The 26,503-nt window shown below is 44.6% G+C and overlaps 1 protein-coding gene and 1 pseudogene across 2 annotated transcripts in view; one reads left to right on the top strand and one right to left on the bottom strand.

The window, feature by feature from the left end:
• Positions 1 to 26,503, bottom strand: part of PRRX1 (paired related homeobox 1) — a 97,174-nt gene that overhangs the window by 51,727 nt on the left and 18,944 nt on the right. The gene's annotated exons all lie outside the window — the stretch shown is intronic.
• The window catches only part of LOC142504028 (small nuclear ribonucleoprotein F pseudogene), a 30,016-nt pseudogene continuing 17,485 nt past the window's right edge, over positions 13,973 to 26,503 (top strand).

The following is a 26,503-nucleotide window of genomic DNA, read 5'->3' as shown; positions in this document are numbered from 1 at the left end:
AATAGCAATATTTATATCGCACTTTACTTCCAATGGGACTCAATGGACTTCACACAATTAATCGATCATCCATTATTCGTAATAAAAATCAGAAAGATTTAGACTGTTAGAGAAGTTTTTTTATATCATAGCTCCTGAGAAAAAAAGTCTAAAAATGTATTCGAGTTTTCATTCTAGGCCAAATCAGGTCTGACAATAGAAACCTATGAACACTTAGAAAACATAATTACTAGTACTTCTCTCCAAACCACATCTGTTTCCATTGATTTGTATATATGAGGAACTCTCTCTGTGCTTTGTCAAGCAATGAAAAGACCTGGGAATACACCTAGTCCAAACCACAGGGATGTTAATCCAGATGAGCGACGTTTTGCAGGGTTCCTGGCAGGGAAGGGGTTAGTACACAATTAGAGGAGAATGATAAAGGAAACTGTATCTACTATTACAACGCTGTAATTACATGAACCAGACTATACAATTTTATACAAATGTTTTAGTTATAAGAAAATTGTGTTCGGGTTTAGCCAAAACTAGATTTGTTTGGATTGGGATTTTCACTAAATTATAGAGGGAACACGCAAAATAAACATGAAGGATACAAGAGCATAATAAAGTGCAAACAATGCCTACAATGAATATAAAATCATAAAAACAATTAGGAAACTACAGATGTAGTCTCTTGTATCTATAATTTGCTGAAACACATGTGCTGGTACCGCGGACCAGAAGTCGAGCATTCGAGGCACAGTGTTTGGCAGGGGGGAATGGCCCATGAGGATTAACACAGTGGGGTCCCTGCTTCTGAATGCTTCTAAAATAATATAACTAAAAATCCTTAAAAAAGATAAAGTCTAGAGATCGGCTCTTGGCCTGGGGTTTTGATTCTAAAATTCTTAAAGGTTTTGGTTTTTGTGTTTGACTGCGGAATGTAAGGTTCTGATTTCAGCAGAAAAAAGTGCAAACCTAAAATCACCAATAATAAACACACTGTGATAAAACAGTCAAAATGAACGTGAAAAGAAGTGAATGATATATAATGTAGTGTAATATCACCCTACAGGAGAGATGCAGCTGAATCAGGAGCTGTTTCCCAACATCTCATAGGGCAGGTAGCAAAGGACTTCACAGTGCAAAAAATTCTCCGTAGCTCATGAAAAAATAAAAAATAAACATAGTGGAAACGTGCTCATAATAAAATTAAAACGTCAAAAATCTTATAGATTCCCACTCACGTGGTAATGAATTAAATCAGGCTTTTCAGAATCAATCTGGTCAGGATCTTTGTGTAATACAGTGTGGTTGGACCTCATGCTCACACCTGTTGAGTGAAACGCATAGGGTGGTCCCTTACTGTCAAAGTCTTCCTAGACATCCTGCTCCCAGCCACAGTTCCTTTCTCTGTCCACCGGGTTTGCTGCTGTTTTCTCTCTGCTCTGGGGTTCCACGGTCTGTCTCCTTGTTGCTCCTGTCCTTTGTCCTTATAGTTTCCTGTTTCCTGTTCCTCCCTTGCCTTTCTTTTGTGCCCAGACTCCCCCTGTCCTGATCTGTTTATGTTCTTGTTTTGAGTCCTGTTCATATTAAAGGCCCTTGCTATTGTACTAGCTTGCCCCAGTATGTTTCCTGCTAGTAAGTCCCAGTCCTGCTCTTGCTCCCTGGTCTAAGTCACTGCTCCCTAGTCTCAGATCCTGCTCCCCTGCCCTGCTCCTGTCGCTGACCCTGCCTGTGACCACGACTATCCTGCTTACTGCCTGCCACCGAACCCTGCTTGTGACCACGACGATCCTGCTTGCTGCCTGCCACCAACCTGGAACCGCAACAAAGTAACAGAGAAGCAGAAGCCAGCTAACGCTTGAGTGGTTGATTGGGACACCGCGACTGCAAGACCCTGAGTGGTCACAGTGATGTTTTAATTCTTGGAGCATCAGGTCCAGTCGCACTGTATTACACCAAGATCCTGACCAGATTAATTCTGAAAACGCCTGATTTCATTCATTACCACATGAGTGGGCATCTATAAGATTTTTTCCCGGTTTAATTTTATTATTAGCATGTTTGCACTATGTTTACTTTTTCATGAGCTACGGAGAGTATTTTGCGCTGTGAAGTCCTTTGGTACAGCATCTGATTTCACACACAGTTTTGCTCTAATCTTAAATATTTTTATACTGAACAACGTTTGCCCTAACTGTTACAATCACCACTACCCAAAATCGCTCACTGAAATAATGGGTAAGCAGCAGCTCGGTACAATAATGCAAAGTGTCTTAGCAGCAGCTTGACATCATCATGCACATTAATGACACTTGGTACGTATCTCTGAGCATGCAGTACAATGGGTGGCAGGTTCTGCTGGCAGCAACTGGGTTAGTGATTGAACCTGGCGGGCATAGATACTTTTATGTGAGTGCAACTTTTAGCCGATAGGTCGCTTTGTGTTGGAATACACAGTGCTTCAGAGGTTGCCTGATTTGTCACATATGGAATCCTTCCCCTCTCCCCTCCTACCCATAGTTTCCCAACTTGGGACCCAGGAGTGACAGGAGATACTGGGAGAAACATAATAGAGAATAGAGAAAGAAGACCGTTTATCGGCATCAAATTGACCCTTTCACTACCAGAAGACTCGGGTGCCGCTTGTCCTCCTGGATCACAAATACATGATCTCTTGGGGTAACGATCATGTAGTAGCGACAAGCCCCCAGTAAGGTGAATGGACATAGAGGGGTGTCCACTCCTGTTTCTATCGCGACAGCCCCCTAGAAAATGAGCAATAATCGGAAGACTTCCCTGAACGTCATAAGGGCACTTAGAGTACCAGCTGTCATAAGGGCACACAAAGGTTCAATATATTCTACTAAGTGAAATGCTCGTTGTTTTAATAGGGATTTTTATCCGAATCTTGGTCATCTTGCTTCATGTACTGAATACAGAACAGGGTTCCCATAGGAAAAAGGTTTTTTTGGAGGCAGAGAATTTAGCCGCAGAGAATTTGTTTTGTGGGGTACCAGTGTGGGAAGGAACCACTGCACTAACCCAAAATAATATCCAAGAAGGCAAAGCTTGGCCACAGTGCCTGTTTATTTTGATTTTTGTTTGTCGGTGTTATAGCGCCACTCGCCCTCTAATGTTGCATGAACCTGCATTCTCAAAGTACAGTATATGCAATGTTACAAGTATGTCATCTAACTCTATATTGCTTTATGTTATGGCTTCACCCGTTTGAGAGCAGTGACGCAGAGCGTACGCTGCTGCTTTGGAAACCACACACAAAATAAACTTTGGAAAAATAAATAAACGGTGGAATTTCCAGCATTTTCTCTGCAGTTACTGTAGGTATGATTCCGGAAATAGCATCTAATTAAAGAGGTATGTTTTTTTTATTTTCCATGTTATATATTTGTATTGCTAGGAATCTGAGGCTAAATTTTAAAAGCAGCAATTCATGCTGCTTATCGTATGAGAGACAGAGACAGAGAGATTTGAATATGAGGGAAACAATATGGCCACTGGTCTCCCTCAATTCAATGGTCAATATAAAACCGTGACATCAGGATGTGCTCTGGCTTCCTATGGGTAACCTGCAGCTCACCTTTGTCTCCCCTTGCATGTTCTGGCAAAAATACCACATAAATAAATATACCAAGCCCGCAGTGCTCCTGGCTCATATAAAGTTACACAAATACTTGCTTGTGAGATGACTGTTGCTTTAGGAGCTATGACACATTTGAAATTATAATAAGAGACATCATTAACCCCTTTGTTTCCAGGGAGGCAGCAACACATTGTGAAGCAATGCAGTGCACGCCTCACTCACACTCAAGGGGTTAAGAATAGCGATGTTCGAACCTATCCAAGATGCAGTCGATATATATATATATTTTTTTTTTCAGTTTTGCTTCCTTGCAAAAGGTTTTGCTAAGCCTCATAGGGCTAATAATATCACCAAAATGAGTTAGCTTTTTTTTTTTTTTCAAAATTTTTTATTAGGCATTTAGATAATTCACAGTATGCATGAAACAAACGATAATACAGCCTAATACAGATTTTCTCCTTTTGTTGGTTAGAGAAACCGGAAATAAAAGAGGAAAGCTCACCGCTCCCCTGACCCTCCAGGGGCTATGTGGGGAGCGCGAGTATGGAAACAGAGAGTAAGAGTGGGAATAGGAAGGGGAGGGTGGGTGGGGGGGGGGGAGATACCCATTGCTTCCCGTGTCCTCAGTCTATTTTCATTGGTGCCCCTGACCTGGTTTTCCTTTCTCTCTCTCTCTCTTTTTTTTTTTTTTTCCCATATGTGGATTAGTGGCGTAGAGGTGCCATATGGGATAGCCACGGATCCCATGTTTTGTTAAAGGAGTCAGTGGATCTTTTCAAGAAGGCAGATAGTTTCTCCATATTCATCACCTCTTGCACCCTATTTTTTTACCGTTTGTTTTGAGGGGGGAGACACCTTCTTCCAGGCGGCTGCCACCGCACATCTAGCCGCTGTAAGAATGAAGGAGATTAATTTACTTGTTGGTCGGTCCAAATTTTCTAAGGGCCTGGCCAACAGGTAGGTCAACGGGTCAATAGGGATTTTGAGGTCTGTGACCTCCTCTATTAATTTTTGTATTGTTCCCCAATATTTTTGAATTTCCGGACATGTCCACCAAATATGGGCCATGTCCCCCTTCTGACCGCAACCTCTCCAGCATAAATCGGACGCCTGGGGGTAAATTTGATTTATTCTAACTGGGGTAAGATACCAGCGAAACAGTATTTTATATATGTTTTCTTTGATTGTGGTACATATGGAAGTTCCTGAGGCATTTTCCCAAATTCTTTCCCAATCCTCTCGGTCTATAACTATTTCCAATTCTGCTGCCCAATGCAGCATATAGTCATGTGTAGGGGCTTCTATGGCCCTTTCCAATTCACCGTAGATTTGTGTTATAAGACCTTTCTGGTGGCCTGTTTCTCTACAGAGCCGCTCGAAACTGGTGAGAGGGGGAAATTTCAACGTTGGGGATAAAGTTTGAATAAAATGCCGAATTTGTAGATACTTGAAGACATCCAATCTTGCTATTTCATATTTGGTTTTTAGGCGTTGATAACTCAGGAACTCCTCAAAGCTCAGGAGGTCAGCAACCGCTCTAATATTTTTTGTTTTAAATTGGTCCCATTGTCTGGGCTCACAGCCAGGGGGGAATTTCGGATTTTTATAAATTGGTATGAGTTGGGATTGAGGTGTGGTGAGCTTAAATTTAAATTTGCATTTTGTCCAAATCTCCCATGTGTGTCTCATTGGGCCTAACTTAAATTTACTGTTCTGCATGTCTTCCCTGCTCAGGGACCAAAGGCAAGCCGGCAGTGAAGGCGTCCCGGCATAGTATGATTCTATATCTAGCCAACAGTATTGGTTTGGGTTGGCATTCCAAACTACTACCTGTCGCAATTGGGCGGCTTGGTAGTATTTTGTGATGTCTGGAACACCAAGTCCTCCTCTCCCCCTTGATGCCAAAAGAACTGTCCTGGTGATTCTGGGTTTCTTACCCTGCCAAATAAAGTGGAAGATTAGTTTTTGAATGTTCTTTAATTCTGAGCCAGGGATGTGGACCGGGAGAGTCTGAAAATAATATAATAATCTAGGGAGTATGTTCATTTTAACTGATATCATCCTCCCGATCCATGATATCTGATATCCTCCCCATTTCTCTAGATCTTGTTTGATTTTCCGGAACAGAGTCGGATAATTTTGTTGATATAGGGATTGGTAGTTCCTCGTTATCTTTACTCCCAAATATTTGATACTCGAGGAGCTCCAATGATAGTTAAAGTTTAGTTTGAGGAGTTTCACCTCTGGCTCTGGCAGGCTTAAATTTAGTGCTTCCGATTTGTCATTATTGATTTTATAACCTGAAATATCTCCAAAGTCCCGGAGCTCTTTTTGGAGGTTAGGTAGGGATGTTTGGGGTTGTGTAAGGGTTAGGATGACATCATCTGCGAATAGCGATATTTTGTGCTGCCTGTGTCCAATTTCTATTCCTTTGATGTCTCTATTGGCACTAATTGCAGATGCTAGGGGTTCTATGGTTAATGCAAAGAGGAGAGGAGATAGGGGGCATCCCTGTCGAGTTCCATTAGTGATCTCAAATCTCTGGTTACTGCCCCCTGGTAGTTTTACTGTTGCAGACGGGTTTTGATATAATCTACGGACTCCTTCTAGGTATGCGTCTTTGAATCCGAATTTACACATAACTTGGTCCATGAATAGCCAGTCTATTCTATCGAACGCCTTCTCTGCATCTAGGCTTAGGAGTAGTGCTTTGGTCTCTGTGAGATGGACATGTTCGATAATGTCTATTATCTTCCGAGTATTGTCCGAGGCCTGTCTGCCTGCTACGAATCCTACTTGATCACTATCTATTAATCTCGGTAAGATGGGGTTTAATCTATTTGCGAGTATTTTGCTATATAGCTTGAGATCACAATTGAGCAGGGAGATTGGACGATAGCTTCCACATTGCATCGGGTCCCTGCCTTCTTTATGTATAATGGCCAGGGTGGCCAGGGACATTGACGTGGGGATTTGATTTCCTTCCATGAAATCGTTAAATATCTTTAGAAGATGCGTGGATAGTACTGGCAAGAATCTCTTATAGTAGACATTAGTGAACCCGTCGGGGCCAGGAGACTTAGTAATTTTTAGTGATTTGACCGCCTCTTCCAGTTCCTCTTTTGAGATCTCAGCGTTGAGGACTGTGTTTTCCCCTCCGTTAGTGTGGGGAGCTTACATTTATCTAAATATTGCGCTATTAATTCGGATGCTATTGATTCAGGCCGGCCATTTTTTGATCTTAGATTATACAGTTCGGTGTAAAATTTTGTAAATTCAGCTGCTATTTTGCTATCACTATGTTGTATTTCACCAGACCTACTCTTGATTGCCGTGATTTGGGACCGTTTATGTACCCCTCTTAATTTAGTCACCAAAAGTCTGTCTGCCTTGTTCCCCTTGTCATAATATTGTTGATTAGTCCATTTGAGGGCCTTCTCAACATCCTCCAGCTGGATTTGTCTAAGTTTTACTCTGGCTGTTGTCAATGTTTTATATATTTTTTTTGAGGGGTTGGTTTTATGAGATTGTTCTATTATTTTGATATTATCCGTAAGCTCCTTTATTAATTTTTGGCGGGCTTTTTTCCTGTGGGATGCGATAGAAATTAATTTCCCTCTAATGGTTGCCTTATGGGCCTCCCACAGGATTGCTGGTGAGGAGACGGATCCTGAGTTAAAAAAAAAATAGTCCCGAATAGCGGCTCTGATCTCTCTTTCTATCTCAGGATGATTGAGTAATGAATCATTTAGTCTCCATGAGTAATTTATTGTTTTTTCAAAGGGGGTCGTCAAGGTTAAGGTAATCGGGGCATGATCAGACCATGTGATTGGTCCTATGTCGGAGTCGGATGTCGCCGCCACCACATTTTTTGTGGCCAAAAAGTGATCTATTCGAGAGTAGGTCTGGTGAGATGCTGAGTAAAAAGTATAGTCTCTCTGGCCCTGATGTTGGGCCCTCCATATGTCCACTAGTGAGAACTCGCTTAAGATTCCCCTAAACCTTTTCCCTATGATCTGGGAGGGGGTTGTGCGGGGGGGACCCATTGTGGTTGATCTGTCCTCGGTAGGGTTAAGGACCATGTTTAGGTCTCCTCCCACTATCATCGATGACAGATATCCCGGGTCTATGCCCTCGAGAACTTTCTTTAGGAATTCTGTTTGGTTCTCGTTCGGGGCATATACATTGACCAGAGCGATTGCTGAGCCCGCTAAGGAGCCATATACCACTAGAAATCTACCCTCTGGGTCCGCCGTTGTATTGATATGATTAAATGGGGTGCCCTGTCTGATCAGGACAGCTACACCCCTCTTTTTACTAGTAAACGATGCGCAAAAACACATTGGGAACACTTTTTTGAATAAATTTGGGGGGTCTTGTGATGTGAAATGGGTCTCCTGTAGGAATATGATGTCTCCCCCTGATCTTTTCATATCTTGAAGTGCTACTCTCCTTTTTCGGTTATTTTGGAGCCCTTTTACGTTGAATGAGGTTAATTTAATTGTGGCTTGGCTAGCCATTTGGGTTCTTTTTTTTTTTTGGATAATACCATAAGGCCTTCTCTTTCCCACTTGAGAGGCCATGATCCAGTAACTCTGAGTCTGGTTTAAATTTCTGAAGGTATTGAGGTTGTGTGTTTTTTTCGGTTAGAATAGATATCTTAAGCTGAGGAAGGGGGGCGTGGGAAGGGGTAGGTGGGGGTGGGGCGGAGATCTGCTGGGACAGGGTCAACAGATAGAGATAGGTTGTAACAAGGCCCACAAAAGGCCTTAACATATTTTCACCAGCCTTAAGAACGGCCGGCATTTGGACCAGGTGGGTCCCTTGGGGGTGATTCCGGGTTCGTCAACCGCTGGAGGTCAGAGGAGTCCAGACCCTCTATAGAATTTACTTAACCCATTTAGTATAGACCCCCAGTCCATGTGTGTGGGGAAGCAAAGAAGGCATACTGCTGCGGCACAGTTTATTCGAGCATTTGCCCGTTCTGTGCCGCAGCAGTAGCCTGGCGCGCGCCCGAGAGTGACGGGCGCGCGCCGAAGCAGCGGAAGAGCGCCCTCCGATCGGGGCGCTCTCCCTACCGCTGCCGGGTCCGCCGGGTCCCCCGGAACCCCCTGCCGCTGTCCCGCGATCGCGGGACACCAGGGCTCCCTCGGGGAGCCCCTGGACGCGCGTGCAGGGGGCGCACGCTCCCGAAGACGCGTGACCGCGCGTCTATGACGCGCGGCACGCCGAGGGGCGGCCACTAGCAAGCCGGGAAATCTCCCGGCTTGCGGATCTGGCCGCAGTGTAATAAACTGTGTCGCCAGTGTAGGAACATTTCAAGTAATTCAAACATTTCACATCTCAAAAAGACAACCATATTGTAACTATGCGTTGTGAGAGTGGAGTAACCTCTTAAATATCTAACTAAAACAATTTCCGTTTTCTTTTGTATGCTCGCTTCCCTTGGGTGGGAGGGATAGGGGGAGGAGGGGAGGGGAGAGGGGGAGAGGGGAGGGGGGGGAGGAGGGGAGGAGGGGGTAAGGAGGAGGGGAGGGGGGAGGAGGAGGAGGGGGGGGGAGGAGAGGGGGGGGGAGGGGAGGAGGAGGGGGAGGGGGGGGAGGGGAGGAGGGGGAGGGGAGGAGGGGGGAGGGGGGAGGGAGGGGGGAGGAGGAGGGGGGAGGAGGAGGGGGGGAGGGGGGGGGAGGGGGGGGAAAGGGGGAGGGGGGGGAGGGGGGGGGGGAAGGGGGAGGGGAAGGGGGGAGGGAAGGGGGGGAAGGGGGGAGGGGGGGAAGGGGGGGAGGGGGGGAGGGGAAGGGGGGAGGGGGGGAGGGGAAGGGGGGGAAGGGGAGGGGGGGAGGGGAAGGGGGGAGGGGGGAAGGGGGAGGGGGGGGAGGGGAAGGGGGGGAAGGGGAGGGGGGGAGGGGAAGGGGGGAGGGGGGGAGGGGAAGGGGGGGAAGAGGGGGGAGGGAGGGGGGAGGGGGGGAAGGGGGGGAGGGGGGGGAAGGGGGGGAAGAGGGGGGAGGGTGGGAGGAGGGGGGAGGGGGGGAAGGGGGGGGAGGGGGGGAAGGGGGGGGAGGGAGGGGGGAAGGGGGGGAGGGAGGGGGGGAAGGGGGGGAAGGGGGGGAGGGGGGGGGAGAAGGGGGGGGGGAAGGGGGGAGGGGGGGGAGGGGAAGGGGGGGGAGGGAGGCGGGAAGGGGGGGAGGGAGGGGGGGGAAGGGGGGGAGGGAGAGGAGGAAGGGGAGGAGGGGGGGGAGAAGGGGGGAGGGGGGGGGAAGGGGGGGAGGGGGGAGGGGGGGAAGGGGGGGGGGAGGGGAAGGGGGGGAGGGGAGAGGGGGGGGAAGGGGGGGAGGGAGGGGAAGGGGGGGGAGGGGAGAGGGGGGGGAGGGGAGAGGGGTGGGAAGGGGGTGGGGAGGGGGAGGAGGGTCTAGGTGCAATTAAAACATTTCAAATATTTCACTTCACATTTTTGTGTAACATAACTCTTATACAACTCTGCGCAGAAAACATATTTTATACAATTCTGTGACCATACAAGATAAGTTCGGCTTTCTTTCGTATGTTTGTTTTCCCCTTAGTGTTTTTCCCTCTTATTTATCTTTGCGTTTATGTGAGGTACTAGGTAGGCTTGTTAGCAGGGGTAAGAGGGGGGGGGCCTAGGTGCGGCTCAAGCATTTCACATTTCTGTATAGCACAACTATTATGTAACTCTACACAGGGAGTATAGGGAGGGGAGGGGGGGGGAGGGAGAGAGGGGAGGGAGAGAGGGGAGGGGGGGAAGGGGGGGGAGGGGGGAAGGGGGGGGAGGGAGGGGGGAGGGAGGGGGGGGAGGGAGGGGGGGAAGGGGGGGAGGGGGGAGGGGGGGAGGGGGGGAAGGGGGGAGGGAGGGGGGGGAAGGGGGGGGAGAGGGGGGAGGGGAAGGGTTTGGAGGGGGGAGGGGGGGAAGGGGGGGAGGGGAGGGGGGGAAGGGGGGGGAGGGGGGAAGGGGGGGGAGGGAGGGGGGAGGGAGGGGGGGAGGGAGGGGGGGAAGGGGGGGAGGGGGGGAGGGGGAGGGAGGGGGGGAAGGGGGGAGGGGGGGAGGGGGGGAAGGGGGGAGGGAGGGGGGGGAAGGGGGGGGAGAGGGGGGAGGGGAAGGGTTTGGAGGGGGGAGGGGGGGAAGGGGGGGAGGGGAGGGGAAAGGGGGGGAGGGGAGAGGGGTGGGGAGGGGGAGGAGGGTCTAGGTGCAATTAAAACATTTCAAATATTTCACTTCACATTTTTGTGTAACATAACTCTTATACAACTCTGCGCCGAAAACATATTTTATACAATTCTGTGACCATACAAGATAAGTTCGACTTTCTTTCGTATGTTTGTTTTCTCCTTAGTGTTTTTCCCTCTTATTTATCTTTGCGTTTAGGTGAGGTACTAGGTAGGCTTGTTAGCAGGGGTAGGAGGGGAGGGGCCTAGGTGCGGCTCAAGCATTTCACATTTCTGTATAGCACAACTATTATGTAACTCTACACAGGGAGTATAGGGAGGGGAGGGGGGGGGAGGGAAAGAGGGGAGGGAGAGAGGGGAGGGGGGGGGTAGGAGGTGGGCCTGGTTGCAGTTCAAACATTTCAGACATCTCCCATTTCTGTATAACACAGCTATTATGTAACTCTGCGCTAAAGATATATTGTGAATCGTTTTGTGACTAAATAAGATTAATACAACTTTATTTTATATATTCGTTTCCTCTTAGTATGTTTCTCCCATTGTTTTTGTGCTTAAGTAGGGTGCTAGGTGGGTTTGCTAGTAAGGGTGGGGAGGGGAGGTGGAAGAGAAGGGGAGATGAGGGGGGGGTGGGGGAATAGGGGGGAGAGGGAGGGGGAGAAAAAGGGGGGGGAGGAGGGGGGGAAAAGAGGGGGGGGACACGTGGGACATGTGAGTGTGTGGGGGGAGGGGTGGAAGAGGGGGGGGTATGCATGAGGAAGAGGGGAAGGGGGAGGGGGGGGCGATTGCGTGTCTGGGTTACAGGGGGGGGGGGGGGAAGGATAGAGGGGAAGCAAGGTGTTAATTGAGATATAACAGTTATATTATTTTAATCTACTCACGACCTCCGGATCATCACTATTAACTTATGATTTTAAGTTCTTTGATTCAGTCTGGGTGGTCCGTCTTCCTGGTATCCTAGCCGCCCCTAGTCCCACAGACTGGGGAGTCCTCTGTGGCAACGGGGTCCATGGATCGTTGGCGGAAAGGCTGGATGCCGACACCGACCCCCCCCCCTCCCCCCAATCCAGAGCTCCGCTCCACGGGACCGGAGGAACCGGCAAAAGGAGGGGGAGGGAGATCATATTTAAAGCGGGACCGAAAAGCCGGAGATTGAGGCTGGTGGGGGCAAAACCGGGATCTAAATTCCTCTTATGCTCCGGAGTTAGAAGATCAGCGATCCTGCTGCTCCGGGTTGAGTCAGTCGGTTTCCCGGTCTTACCGTCGGCGGACGGGATCCTCTTCTGAGTCATCGCGGGAGTAGGTGACTCGTGAACCAACTTGGAGGGCGGTGTTCTGTGTCAGCTCATCCTAGAAGTTGGCGGCTTACTTCTTGGTGCTGTTCTGGTCTGGTAAGATGATTTTAACGATGAGCAGAGGCGTCCCCCCTCCTCGAAGTCTCCTCAGAGCCATCTCGAGAACAGGCGCCTCGTGACTTCACATTGGGAGTGGAGGTTGGCGCCGGATTACCATGGGGGTCCGCAGCCCGCGCTCCAGTGCGGCCCCGGACCAACAAGGTAAGTGGGGGCACTCTTCCCCCTCCGGGTCTGTCCGGGGGGATTTATCTGAGTGCCGCGGCGGTTGTCATTTTTCTCTAGGGTGTTGGGCCGCAATTCTCTCCGATGTTCGGGGGGGGTCTCCTGATGTATTTTCAGCGGTAGGATTGGTCGTTATCCACGTTTGAGGTGGAGTTAGACCTAATGCTTTTGCGAAGGGGGCCATGTCCACGGGGTATTTCATGGACAGGAACTTTCCATTCCTGTTAACTGTGAGTTTGAAAGGGAATCCCCATCTGTATTGGATTCCTTTCTCGCGGAGTAGGTTGGTTAAAGGTTTTAATTCACGTCTGCGGTCTCTCGTTGCCTTTGACAAGTCGTTATAGACTTGGAGAGTTTCGTTTTGAAAGGTTATTTCCCCCAGGTCCCGGCAGGCCGCAATTATTTTTTCTTTTGATGTGTATTTATGCATCTTTATTATAATGTCCCTACGCCGCCTCGGGTCGTCTGATTTAGGTCCTAGGGCACGATGAGCCCTATCCATTTCGAGCTCTTTCTCCTCCAGCTCCCCGCATACTAGGTTAAAGAGCTCCATGAGGTATGGTCGGAGTTGATCCTGTGCGACCGACTCCGGTATGTTCCGGACGCGGATGTTTTGGCGCCGGTCACGATTTTCTTGCTCCTCCATACCTTCTTTAAGGAGGGTGATCTCTTCTCCTAGACGGCCTATCTCTTCCTCCGCTTCACTCTGTCTTTGTTGAGACTCAGTGAGTTTTTTCTCCAGGGTAGTTGTTTTCTCTGTCAGCCCTGAGATTTCCTTCCTTATGTCGCTCACTGCGGTTCTGAGCTCAGTCTGAAAGGAGGATTGGAGCGTCGTTGCCATAGCCCCCAGGAGTTCTTCCAAGTATGCCCTGGTTATGGGTTGATCAGGGCTTGCTGGGGTGCGATCTTTTGGCTGGGTTTTTTTCCCTGAAAGCGCCGTGGCGCCATGCGGTCCGCCGCCATCTTGAGGCTCCATCGTGCTGTCCCTGGCCCGTTGCGACGGAGAAAAGTATTTGGCAACTCCCTGATTGCTCGCTTTTTTGGTTTTTGACATCGCCTAGTTCTTTAGCTATCCGGGGGTGTAAGTGTTACCCGGCAATTTTGGGGAAAAATGTGGGTTTTTGCGTCTTTTAATGCGCGGGTCTATGGAGCTCCTCTTCTACCCGTCCATACCGGGTGACGTCTCCGGAAGTCCCCCCATTAGGTTTTATTTTAAATCATGCATGTCCCCTTTAATTATGGGGGGGGGGGCTGTGTACATTTGTTAAAGCCCTCTCCTCTGTAGGCTCTTTGTGCACTTCTGCAAAAGTGCTCTTTCCCCAGGGGATGTCACTTCTGGGTCTTCCCAATCTCCTGGAGTCCCTGGTCTCAAATGAGTTAGCTTTAAGCCAGGCAGCATGCGAAAAGGCAGCATATACTGTACGTTTCTTAAAACCGGTCTGTATGCAAAATTCGCAATACAGAAATTTATAAGGGGTTATGTGACCAGCAGAATTTGCTTTTTAGTCTTTGGAGTCGGTATGTCAGATCCATTTTGTGTTCGGCTCGGACGGTGGGTTCAAGGGACGCTCCGAGGGAGGAATGCGTTTGTTTGTGCGCAGTGGATCCCCAGTTCAGTAGCAGCACCATGAGTTTACTATTAAACCCTAAACCCTTTCTCAATGTCCTCACAGGTAAACCAGTAATGGTGAAGCGGAGGGGGATATGGAGTACAAGGGCTACCTCGTGTCTGTGGATGGATATATGAACATGCAGCTTGTAAACTCAGAAGAATACATAGATGGTGCCCTGGCTGACTCCTTGGAGAAGTTTTAATAAGGTGCAACAATGTGTTTGTTTGTTTATTTGTTTGTTTGTTTGTTTATATATAAATATATATATATATATATATATATATATATATATATATAAACAAAACAAAAAGAAGCACCAGTTCCGTATAATTGTTAATAATAATAATAGGAATTTATTTATAACCAAAGCAGTCGAATAGACCAATGTGAAATTGGTGTAATTAAAAAGCAATCAAAAAACAAGTGATAACAGTGTGCAGCAATGTGTGAGTGACCTGCAGAGGGTATAATACAGCGAGGTGACCAAGAAATGATAAGGAGGAAAAGGACCAATGGTACTGGTGATGAATGTAAGCAGTATGTCTAGCTGCTGACAGCCCAATGGGTAGAAATAGTCACCAGTGAGAGAAGGTTCCTTCTCAATCGAGATCCGGTGCGCTCTTCTCAGACCAGAGGGTCTGATTCCAAATAGGGCAATAACATTTCCGGATGAAGATGATACCAACTCCCTCCTGTGGCACACAAAGATGAACTGTGTGCTAAAACCTCGTGTAGAGGCAAACACTTCCTGATGTTCACACCTCGCTGTGGCACCGAATGAATGTTTTAAACAGGCGCCTCTGTCTCCAAATGCAGAGCGGTGATCCGTTCCTGGAGCTCCTCACCGACTGTAACCACGTCACAACGTGGCTGCGTCACTGCGTGTCTACGTGTCACGTTCCAACGCGTTTCGTCACTAACAAGTGACTTTCTCAAGGATGAGATCGTAGTAAATGTGCTGGCTTAATATAGCCATAGTGATTGACCCAATCAGTAAAACCAGCTATAAACAATCTCAATTATGAAACATAGAGACACAGAATTAGGCATAAAACTTGAATGAATATGATGAATATCAAGTATAAATATACATCACCATTATCCCATATTGCAATCCATCAAACGAGAGTGAAATAAAATCATTAATGATCTTCAAAAATGATATAAAACTTTAAAAAACTAAAAAAGACACTTCAAAAAATAAAAATGATCAATTTAAAATTAAACCAGGTGGTAGATGGCAAGGGGCATGGTGAAGGCAGGGTGTAATCAATTAATGAAGGATGACACTCAAATATAAATCATAATAATAATAATAATAATGATATTATTGTTAGTAACGGCTATTTAGATGAATATTTATAAAAAGAGTATGCGTTATATAAACCCACACCAGTGTAATAATGAACTGGTGGAAGTAGATACTATCTTTTTAGATAGAGTGGAAACAAGAACAGGGGAAGAGCGGAAAACTCAAGGACAAAGGGGAGGAAGGGAGAGGGGTAAAGGAAAAAATTGTTATTGATGAACTAAAAAGGAAATGCAAAGTGTTTATACAAGGATGCTAGTATCTATGCATTCATTAGGTACTAAGGTTCCCAGAGTATAGATCCAGAAAGATTCACGAGCTCAGAGTGTCTTGAACCTATCACCCCCTAGTTTCAATTCAGACACTTGCTCTATGCCAGCGATTCTTAGGCTAGTGGGATCCTTTGCATGAACCATAGAGAAATGTCTGGGAACACTATGATTGTGAACACCCTTAATAATAGCCCTACGATGTTCCAGGAATCTCACACATAGAGAACGTTTGGTGCGTCCAACATATTGTAAATTACACGTGCATGATAGTACATAAATGACATGTGTACTTAAACAATTAATTGGACTTTTAAGATGATGAATAGATCCATTACTAGAAGATGTAATGGAACCACCAGTGTTCAAATGTTTACACATGGTGCATCTAGATCTACCACACTTTACATTTCCAAGGGAAGAAGACTTGAGAGGATCAAGATGCCTAGAATTCTCTCTAAGTTTACTGGGTGCTATCTGTTGTTTGACACTAAAAGCTTTTCAAAACACCACAGGTGCTCTAGGAGTGAGGCACCTACCTTGAGAAAGTCACTTGTTAGTGACGAAACGCGTTGGAACGTGACACGTAGACAAGCAGTGACGCAGCCACGTGGTGACGTGGTTACAGTCGGCGAGGAGCTCCAGGAACGGATCACCGCTCTGCATTTGGGGACAGAGGCGCCTGTTTCAAACTTTCATTCGGCACCACAGCGAGGTCTGAACATCAGGAAGTGTTTGCCTCTACACGAGGTTTTGGCACACAGTTCATCTTTGTGTGCCAAAGGAGGGAGTTGGTGTCATCTTCATCCGGAAACGTTATTGCCCTATTTGGAATAAGACCCTCTGGTCTGAGAAGAGCGCACCGGATCAATTAAGAAGGAACCTTCTCTCACTGGTGACTATTTCTACCCATTGGGCTGTCAGCAGCTAGACATACTGCTTACATTCATCACCAGTACCATTGGTCATTTTCCTCCTTATCATTTCTTGGTCACCTCGCTGTATTATACCCTCTGCAGGTCACTCACACATTGCTGCACTCTGTTACCACTTGTTTTTTGATTGCTTTTTAATTACACCAATTTCACATTGGTCTATTTGACTGCTTTGGTTATAAATAAATTCCTTTTATTATTATTATTATTAACAATTATACGGAACTGGCGCTTCTTTTTGTTTTGTTTATGTTATCACCATTGTGGTCAGGCTTGACCACATAGAAGCTTGCCTCTTCCGCATAGACTGTTCCTATGTTGGTACCTTTCATCATCCACACAATCATCACTGATTATATATATCACAACTGTAGTTTTCATCACTCACACTAGTACACTAATATTTTATATAATATATATATTATATTTATTTTTTATTTTTTATTTATTATATATTAAGTTTATTCACTACATTTTGCACACCTTATCTTTATCACACACTAGCGCTACTATTTGTTTTTGTGTTTATATATATATATACTGTATCATTACTTGTGAGCACATTCACAGGTCTGCACAGGTGAGCACATTCACAGGTCTGCAACCCTGCTTTTCACCATTATCTCCTTGCATACAGTGCTACCACTGCAGCAAGTGATTCTGGGAAATGACAGGCAAATGAGCACACAGTGCCACCTTTTGTCTTAAGACCACATTACATGGTTAAACCCATAAGCCAATGCATGCTGCTTTAAACACAGCTTTTAAACATAGCCTGGGATGAGATGCAAAGCCAATCAACCCACTCACAGACAGACCGTTTCGACCTTGTGGGTCTCATCAGTGTGAGGTTGGTTGTACAGGCTTTGCAACTTGAGACATGAGTAGGTCTTCACCACACATTATTTAAGTTATGGTGGGTGAAAAGGTGACTAAAAACCCTCCATCGTATGGCATATAGTGTATATATATATATATATATATATATATATATATAGTGTGTGTATATATAATATATATATATATATATATATATATATTTTTTTTTTCATATAGAAGAGGAGGAGGAAGATGGAGAGATGAGAGAAAAATGTAAATGTTTATTTCTGCATATTTCTGCAGAAGAATAAGCTGTACCTTCATATGTTATAAAGGCAACTTGTTTACACAGGTGATATTTTTTTCCTCTTAATCTTGTCCTTTATTCTGTGTCAACAATTAAAAAAAACTGCATTGGAAAAACAAAGTGATTTTTTTAGTGAGTGTGACTGGGAAGCAAGGACTGAGTGTGAGAGCACTGATGCCTTTTCACTGGGCACTGTTTACAATAGAGTGCATATTCTGTAAGAAACCAGTTGGTGGGGGTGAGTGATGAGATTGTGGCTAAGGGATGAGATGCCATACTGGAAGACCATATGTTGAGGTATCATCCCACAGTGTATGAGCGACACAGGGAAATGTGGGAGAGGGACTCCAAATGTGGGTGGTCGCCCTTTTCATCATCGTCATGGCTCCCTCCTTCCTCCGGACCCTAAGAATAGATATTATTGGGTGGCCCCATTTGGAAATTGTTTCCTTGTGTTAGGTGGTGGTGTGTAGGGCCTGGGGGTGGACAGACACTGGTGTTAGTGGTGGTTGGCACCAGTACAGGTGGCTTGTGTCATAATCTGGACCTCTCATTCAATCCCTAGCATGGTCTTCCAGTATCAGCTTTCTGGCTTTAGTCACGATCTCATCTCATTCCCCATGTGTACATGTCAGCTATTTGGGTGTGCATTGGCCAGCAAGATATTCCTCTTTAATTTTCACAGACACTTCACAAGAACCATTTCTTAGGCGGTCGATCATAGCATTCATTAGCATCATCATTATTGTCACATTCATGCTGCACGCATATCTAGTAGGAATATACTGGTAGGATGTCTTGGCTAGTGCCAACATTGTCACACAGGAACAGAATGGTAGGCCTCCTTAAATGGACTCTGTAGACCATGCTGCACACCCATCAGGTGCCACTGGTTGGGACACATGTTTGCTCCCTTTATGAGATTGGAGTTTTCCCATTAAGTAATCATTCACTGCTTTGTGCTGCTCATACAACCACTATTGCACTTACAGGGTGAGTTCCCCCGGGTGGGTACTTTAGCTTTGAGCTTGTCGTATGGCATGTTTTTAGATTGCTGCAGGCAACAGAGGGTGCTTTACGAGCTGGGTAGGAGCAGCTAAAGTAGGCACAGATTTTTTTAAGATGCTTATAATATTTCCTGCACTTTCTCAAACTATTCTATAAAAATGTGTTATTAACTATTATGTTGAGTATTGTAAATGGGCAACACATGGAACCTGAATCAGGTTACCCTGATGTAACCTGGTGGCAGCATTACTTCCATTATTTCCTGCCACTAGCCCAACCTCCGGGCCACTTTTAAAAAGTCAACGCACAATTCAAATGAATATCAGCCACTTTATGAGCCTTCTGATCAAAAACCCTGCATACTGTACATTGGGTAGCAATGCTTCCTATAAATGCTGCTGCATACTCCCTTACTCTTAGAATTACTACAGCCACCATCACCCACACAACCCCAGTCCCCTTTGGCAAGAGGGAAAAAAGCACACCAATGGGCGATAACAGTCATGTAGTACACTCTGCCATATCCACTAGTCCACATTACTGTTGTTAAGTGCACCCTCCAATTGTTTGAATCAAGAGCCCAACCCACTACTTCAACAACCTCTTGGTACAGGTATGAAATAGTCCTTGTGGTAAAATAAGCCCTACTGAGTATATTGTATATGTCTAAAGCCCTTGCCCTCCACAAAGCTGAAGGGCAGCTACAAGCATTTTGACCCATTTGCTATTCAGGTGTTACCCTCCATGCCTGGTTTATAGGGAGATTACATCAGTGTTATGTATGACTACTCCACATGGATTACCTTGACTCAGGGGCTGGATTCAGGCAGCGGGGCGATGAGGTAGCAAGGGTGCCAGGAACTTTTGTAGTACAACAGTAATTTAGTCATGTCACCATGGACAGGGACCTCTCATACACATATTAACAACGTTGTACTGTATTTTATACTAGACATACATGAATACAGTTCTTCCATCAGTGCCCTACTCAAATTAAGGTACTTTGACTTAGTTGCTCTGAGTAGGTGTGGGACCTGGCCCTCCTTGGTACTTCAAAACCATTATTGGTATTAATCCGATTACTCTGGGCCCCTACGGGGATCCTGGCGGGTCTTTCTTACTTGGCCCAATACCTTTTGTCTGTTTGGTAACGGCCACTTCCATACAGACTGATGAGGAATATTAGTGCCAATCCGTGGTTAGAGCTGATTCACCGGCACCCGGGAGCCCTCTTTCCAGAGGCCCTCTATGACGTGCCGTATTCCTTTTCATTACTTATTCAGGATTCCATTCCTTCTTTCGGGGATCCAAACTTAACGGTACTGTCTCCATCTACAACATAATAAACTGGGGCCTAGTCTATACTATTATTTTATAAACATTACTGATCTACTCTCCCTGAGGCTCCTCTCCTCTTGTCCTCCTGGAACCTAACCTTCTAGAATAGTCCCTCTTCCTTAAATACCACTGTGTGACATCTGGATCCCCATAGCAACCCAGTGTGGGGCCCAGCATACAACAACCATGTTAGTAACCCTTTATGAGGGGTTACTTGTTTACAACCGTGAGCTACTGCATTGACATTTTATGGTAGTATTTGAATTTTGAGAGGATATCTACTCTAATAGTAATTGCTTATATGCTATATCACGATACGCTGGCAAGGACTAGCAACATCCAACTCAATGAGGATATTGACATTCAGGTACTTAGAAAATGTCAATACTCCATATCTCCAGTTAATTAACCTAGATGTGGGACAAGTAGAGAACCCACAAGCCCTTGAAGCATTTATTTCTCCAGTCTGTTGGTCTATGGGTTATGAAAGCAGTTACATCAGAGTTCAAGACCCTCATCACACACACTGAAGATTACTATCCAGTATAGTGTGTATAGTACGGGAGGTCATGTCTATTGGCACCGATTTTAGCTGACTTTACAAATGTACTTTCCCTGTGGTGATACACTACACACAGTCTAAGTATCTTCCATACTGGAATAAGCTGCATGTATATCACTTGACACAGTAATCAGATACTTTTACATCTATCTTGGCTAAATTGGCTATCTTGGGGTGATTTCTCTGAACACACAGGTTCAGCTATTCTCAGTAGCACAGCACGGCTAGCGCTATTATTTAAGTTTTAATTGAGTTTGTTTTCGTAATTATAAATAAAATGTTGTTATGTTATATTTAGTGGAGATGAGTGCATCTTATTGGATCTTTTCTCCCTAATTATACCTATATCTTGTATCTCTGATAGCACCACTCCATTTTCAGTAATTTGGCAAGCTGAGCAGGACCGCCCTCCCCTTCTTTCCCCCTTCCCTATTCAATTACCAGTTTGTGCACCACACACACTATCAACACCACGCTCATTGTCATCGTCATCACCACCATCACCATCACCACCATCACCACCTTCATCATCACCACCACCATCACCACCACCATCACCATCACCATCACCATCATCATCATCTACATTCTCCATCTCTGGCTTAATGCCTCCCTCAGATTTCCCTTGTCCCTCCCCTTCCTCGGGGGCTTGAAAAAGAAGAGCTAGAGTCCATTTATCACCCATCCTCCCAATCTCTACACTTGCACATATTGTCGAGGATAGGATGTATCAGACTGACTCAGCATCTGACTGTTCCTTCACAGGTAATTCTGTTGCTACGATGTGTAGGACGCCAGTGCATCAAAAGAACAAGTCCTTATATTTATGTTTATAACATCTGCAGTAACAGAAACTCCCAATATACTATAACTAATAGGGTTAGGGGACTAGTACTTAATGCCACTGGCACCACTGATAATTAGTACAAATAAAGTCCCATACAGTGAGAATAAAAGGGTATGGCAACCCACAGAAAGAACTCACTTTTGATCCAGGAGTTTCATACAGCAGCAGCATGAAAGGCGTGCAATCCACCAGATGATTCAGCAGCAGGAACAGGTAGGAGAACGGCAGTGCACTGCCAAAAAATCAGGAGGAGGCTCACGGTGCAGAAGCAGAAAAAAAGATTTATTGCATAAAAAAAGGACTAAATGTCCCCCCTGTCCACAGCAGTGGTCCACCAACGCGTTTCGGGCTCTATGCCCTTTCTCAATTCTGTTGCTACACCTGCGTACCCAGAGGCCGGAGCACATTCGATTTTTGAGAATGTTTGCAAAATCGAGTGAAATTGCAATGCACATTGGCTTCGCCTTTATGGCCTAATGCCTGTCAATTTCTCGCAAACTCTGGCTGTGCCGCATTTTTTTGAGGCTGAAAAGGGTCAAAATATTGCCTGGTTTGTGAGCCCCTGAGAAAGTTTCACACATCTCTAGTTAAGCGGATAAACTTAACATGCTTTGACCAAGATATGCAACTAAAAGCTAAAGTTCAACAAGTAATATGTGTGTAGGTAGAGGCCATCGATTTGTGCTATTTTTATCCCCAACTTAGTTTTTATTGGAGTTTAACAGAAATAAAATATGGGAAGGATATGGGAAGGAGGAGCGGGGTGGGATATAGAAAGGAAAATAGGGGGGAGGGAAGGGGAACAAGACACCTGCATTCATAGTTACATATGATAACAGCAAGGAATGTGTGCTATCTTGACATCTCTAGTTAAGAATGCCAGGGAAAGTGTAACATGACTGAGCACTTTGAATACAGCACAATTCCAGCATGTGTTAGGAGGGCACCTCTAATGAATTCTGTGCAATGGTTTTTGTGGTTGAATAAGATTCATGTGCACAGATGTGTTAAATGAACTCATTCAGTAGCACATTGTTGGTTAAATGTAAATAAAACATAATAGCATGGGAAAGTAACTATATAAGTTCAACATTTTAGCTCATGTTAGGAGTTAAAAGACTATTTAAGCAAATACACTTTCAAGATGTGAACAACGGGTTAGCAAACCGCACAGTGCAATTTATGAGTCACTTTTCATGCCAAACAAAGGAAAGGATAGAAAAGAGGATTAATTAAGTTCTCCACTAACTCCTTCATACACATTTATCATCTCCGAAAGGAGGAGGTGACCACATAAGTCAGCAGCCTATGTAGTAGGTGCCTTTGCTCTTAGACACCTGAAAGTTGTCCGCTTTACTATCCGGTGAATAATGAGATCCACATGGCAGCCACAGGCATATAATACAATATTCAACAACCATTTCGTAATGGGGAAAACAGACAACAAAGATCTATTAGCCATATTGGTCAAGGAAAGATTTGTTATCGGTTGTGATACCTTTTAATCAGATTGTTTCGGGGGGGCCAGGACAGAGTGTTTTCCCGGGCCCCGGGTAGCTGAGTGGGGAGAGGGGTAGGGTAGCAGTTGGTGAGGGTCTTACAGTGGAGGAGGGGAGATTAGACTCTGAATACTTATTACTATGCAGTTTTTCACAGCTCTAATTATTACACTTCCTAGAGATCCTTAAAGCCCCTTAAATATGCCACTGCAGTTAGTTATCTCATACCCCTGCTAGGACAACCCTTTAAAACAAATGACCTTGTCCCAGATAATTAGCCAGATACATTTATGCTGCCTCAAACCTGCTGGTGTTTTGACACAGAATGACACAAAGAGATCCCAATATAACATACGCACTATGAACTTCTGCCTAACTCCTCCCATTGACACTCCTATAATGGTACATTGATGTACACTGGCCATAAATGTACTTTAATACATTAGGGGCTTTATGAAAACATGGGTCGGGACTGAAGCATTTGCATCTAAAGGTTAAGCATTTTCTTTGTGGGATTCGTGGCATATACAGTATATGAAGAGTATTTTGAGATTTTGGTCCATTTTTGCACTACAAATTGTCACCTACAATTTACATACCTGCGCCAGCATGCAAATTTGAATCTTCGCTAATCTCCTTCTACTTGCTCCATAAAACCCGAATATCGTTGCAGACCAATGCAGACATGCAAGCAAAAGGAGCAGCGCCGACAAATACATGGACGCTGCCTGTCGCAAATATATAGCAGCGGGATTTATCACAAAATAAGCACTAATATCTAGGGGTGATACATAGACCCATCAATGCCAACAAATGCAAGATTAAAAATCCACCAGTTTGGTTTCAAAATTGCCTTAATCCATAGACCACTATGGGGCCTGAACGTGCGCCAAAAATAATAGTTGAATATTTGTCTTATATTTGATGCAGATTACTAGTCAGAGAAGCTTTCTCCAAGCAAAACTAAGCTTTTTGACTCATACTGTAATAAAAAATAAAAGTATGCATGCAGATGCAGAAATGTATACATTTCATTGTATGTGCAAATTGTTCCTATAACCTCTGCCCTAAATCACAAGCAATGAAATCTTCATACACTAATGGTTCAAGACGCATGTCCAATCTGCCTCTTGTGCAGTCATCAAAAGCGCGTTGGGGTATATCACGTCCGATTTAGCGGTAACTGCTATTCAAGTGAGTGACAGTTACCTCAAGATTGGCCGCAATATCCCACTTTGCTCTTGGATGACTCCCAGCCGTAGAGTTGATGTTATGGCAGCAATGTCCATCGCTTTCAATTATACACAGCCCACTAACCTTGCCTGATATGCTGTGCTTAGTCCCGGCAAAACTGGAATCACATAGGAGCTACGTTACAGCAATGTAAGACAAATGTGCAGACAGGCTGAGCTAAGCAGATTTTATCTGCCATCAACTTTACAAACCTACGTATAAATCAGTTCAGGAGGAGGAGGAAATAGTAATGCAATGATTTAAGGATTTATCTGGAGCTGTCAACCCCTTAAGAATTAAGTTTCATGTAATCGGAAAATGGGAATGTAAAGCTGTTACAATTAATAAAAAAAAAGATATATATATATTATAAACAATGAAAAAGAAACTGTAGCTAGAAATCTAAAAAGCTGAAATGAAAGGGCGATGTTACTGAAAGGGAGTAACATTACGTTGAATGGAAACATGTAACATGATTTGAGGACTAGAGCTGTGTAAAGTTCTACCAGTTCTGTTTGTGATATTTTTTTTTTTAGAAATGTGCATAAAGTTGAAAAGCTGTCTGTGAGTAGGTTTCCTGGCTCTGCACTTCTTTAAACCCAGGCTGTGCTGAAAAGCTGTGTAATACAGCAGGCATAAGCTTATAGGGGTCCCAGTTGAAATGGATAAAAAGCAGCTCACTGTACGTGCTCATTTGCATGTCATTACCCAGAATCCCTGGCTACAGTGGAAGCATTGTATGCTGAGAGATTATGAGGAAAGGCAGCGCTGCAGACCTGTCTGAGACATGTGAATGTGCTCATAATAAGAGGTATTTTTATTTGCTGCACGTGTAGAGTTTGTCACTTTATTACTCACCATAACTGACTTTGCATAAAGTTTATGCAAACTTTTATGCTAAAGTTTGTACAGAAAACAGAGCTCACTTCATGTTTCTCATTTTCAGTTTAACATTTGTAATATTACAAAAAATGTGGTTACATTTTCCCAAAATTACAGATTTGGATTTGACAGTTTTTGGAGAACGCTGACATTGTCACGACTGTCAAAATATCCACAATCCTACAGTTTTGCATGTATACAAGACGGTTTCCCGGATTGCTGTTAAAGACAACGCTATAAACAGTAAAGGGAAAAACATAGGGCTTGAATTCCTCATTGATTCATGTCATGAAAATGCTTCAAGATTCTGACTGCATACTTGCAACCATCTAAAATTTCTTCTGTTTACTGAACAGAAGCATGAATAAAACATAGAGACCGAAAGCAAATAAAGACTATTTGGCTAAGCAGTCTACTTGGTACAAAATCAGGCGCTTTTAATTCCAACACTTTATTTGGTACTTCCTACCTCTTACACGTCCACGGATCCATCCCATGTATTTTTTTTACGTAAACACATAATTAGTGTAAATAATGCACACACACAAATGCTCAGTCATTAACTGCTTTTTACACAAATAGAGACGCCCTTTCTGCCGGGAAGGATTTTGCTGTTATTGCGGTTAGTACTAGTGTAGGTAGCAGCACACAACATTCTCACCATGTATATAGATGCACTGTACAGTTTCAACAAAAAAATATGTTCCAGCACACACTGTCTAATAGAAAAATCACAGAAACAAGGGAATACGCCAAAAATGCAACACTGATTTAATAAAGAAAGCACAAGATGTAATCCAAAATTGAAAATCAATGTGAAAACCACAACAGATATAAATGACCCAAAATTGCAAACACAAATGTAAAGAAAAAAGGGGGAACAACACAGGGGAGGGGAATGTCCCTTATTTGACAAAAGGTACATGCTAATTAGAAATAGTGGAATAATTATTCATTTCCTATTGTATAGAAGAATGTCATTTGAAATAGTGCAGAACACGTTATTATTTGTAAAGGCACTTTATTTAATAGTGACTGTAAGTGCAATTTCTTCTATTGGGTCATCAAGCATCACACAATTTAATAGCCGACTATGAAAATAATCAATAAGTAGTTGGAATTATGCAATTTGGGCCCATATCCACAATGCTTTGTTGGGTCACTTAATGTGGCATTGACCTAACTAAACGTCACGTTAATACTGACAGTATATCTTCAAATGAGAAGGACATAACGTTAAGCAATGTTTTCCCCCGTAAAGAGCATAGCGTTTAATATAACGGATGTTATTGCTAATGACATGCAAAGGAAGCATTATCGTAACATTGCATGTCCACTAAAGTCTGTTAAGTTTAACGCGAGGACTTAACATGACCTTATTTAAGTTACAGTATAAGTAATATAGAGAAGTTACGAAACCCCAAAGTCCCGTACTAGTGCTCGATAGCCGAAGCAGATCCTGAGAAGATATATACCAATGTATCTCAATGAAGAAATAAAGGGAGTCCCGGCGGGTAGCAGTGTGGGTGAAGGAATA

Source organism: Ascaphus truei, chromosome 10 (genome assembly GCF_040206685.1).
Source record: "Ascaphus truei isolate aAscTru1 chromosome 10, aAscTru1.hap1, whole genome shotgun sequence".
NCBI classification, from domain to species: domain Eukaryota; kingdom Metazoa; phylum Chordata; class Amphibia; order Anura; family Ascaphidae; genus Ascaphus; species Ascaphus truei.
This window is presented reverse-complemented; position numbering and strand designations above follow the sequence as displayed.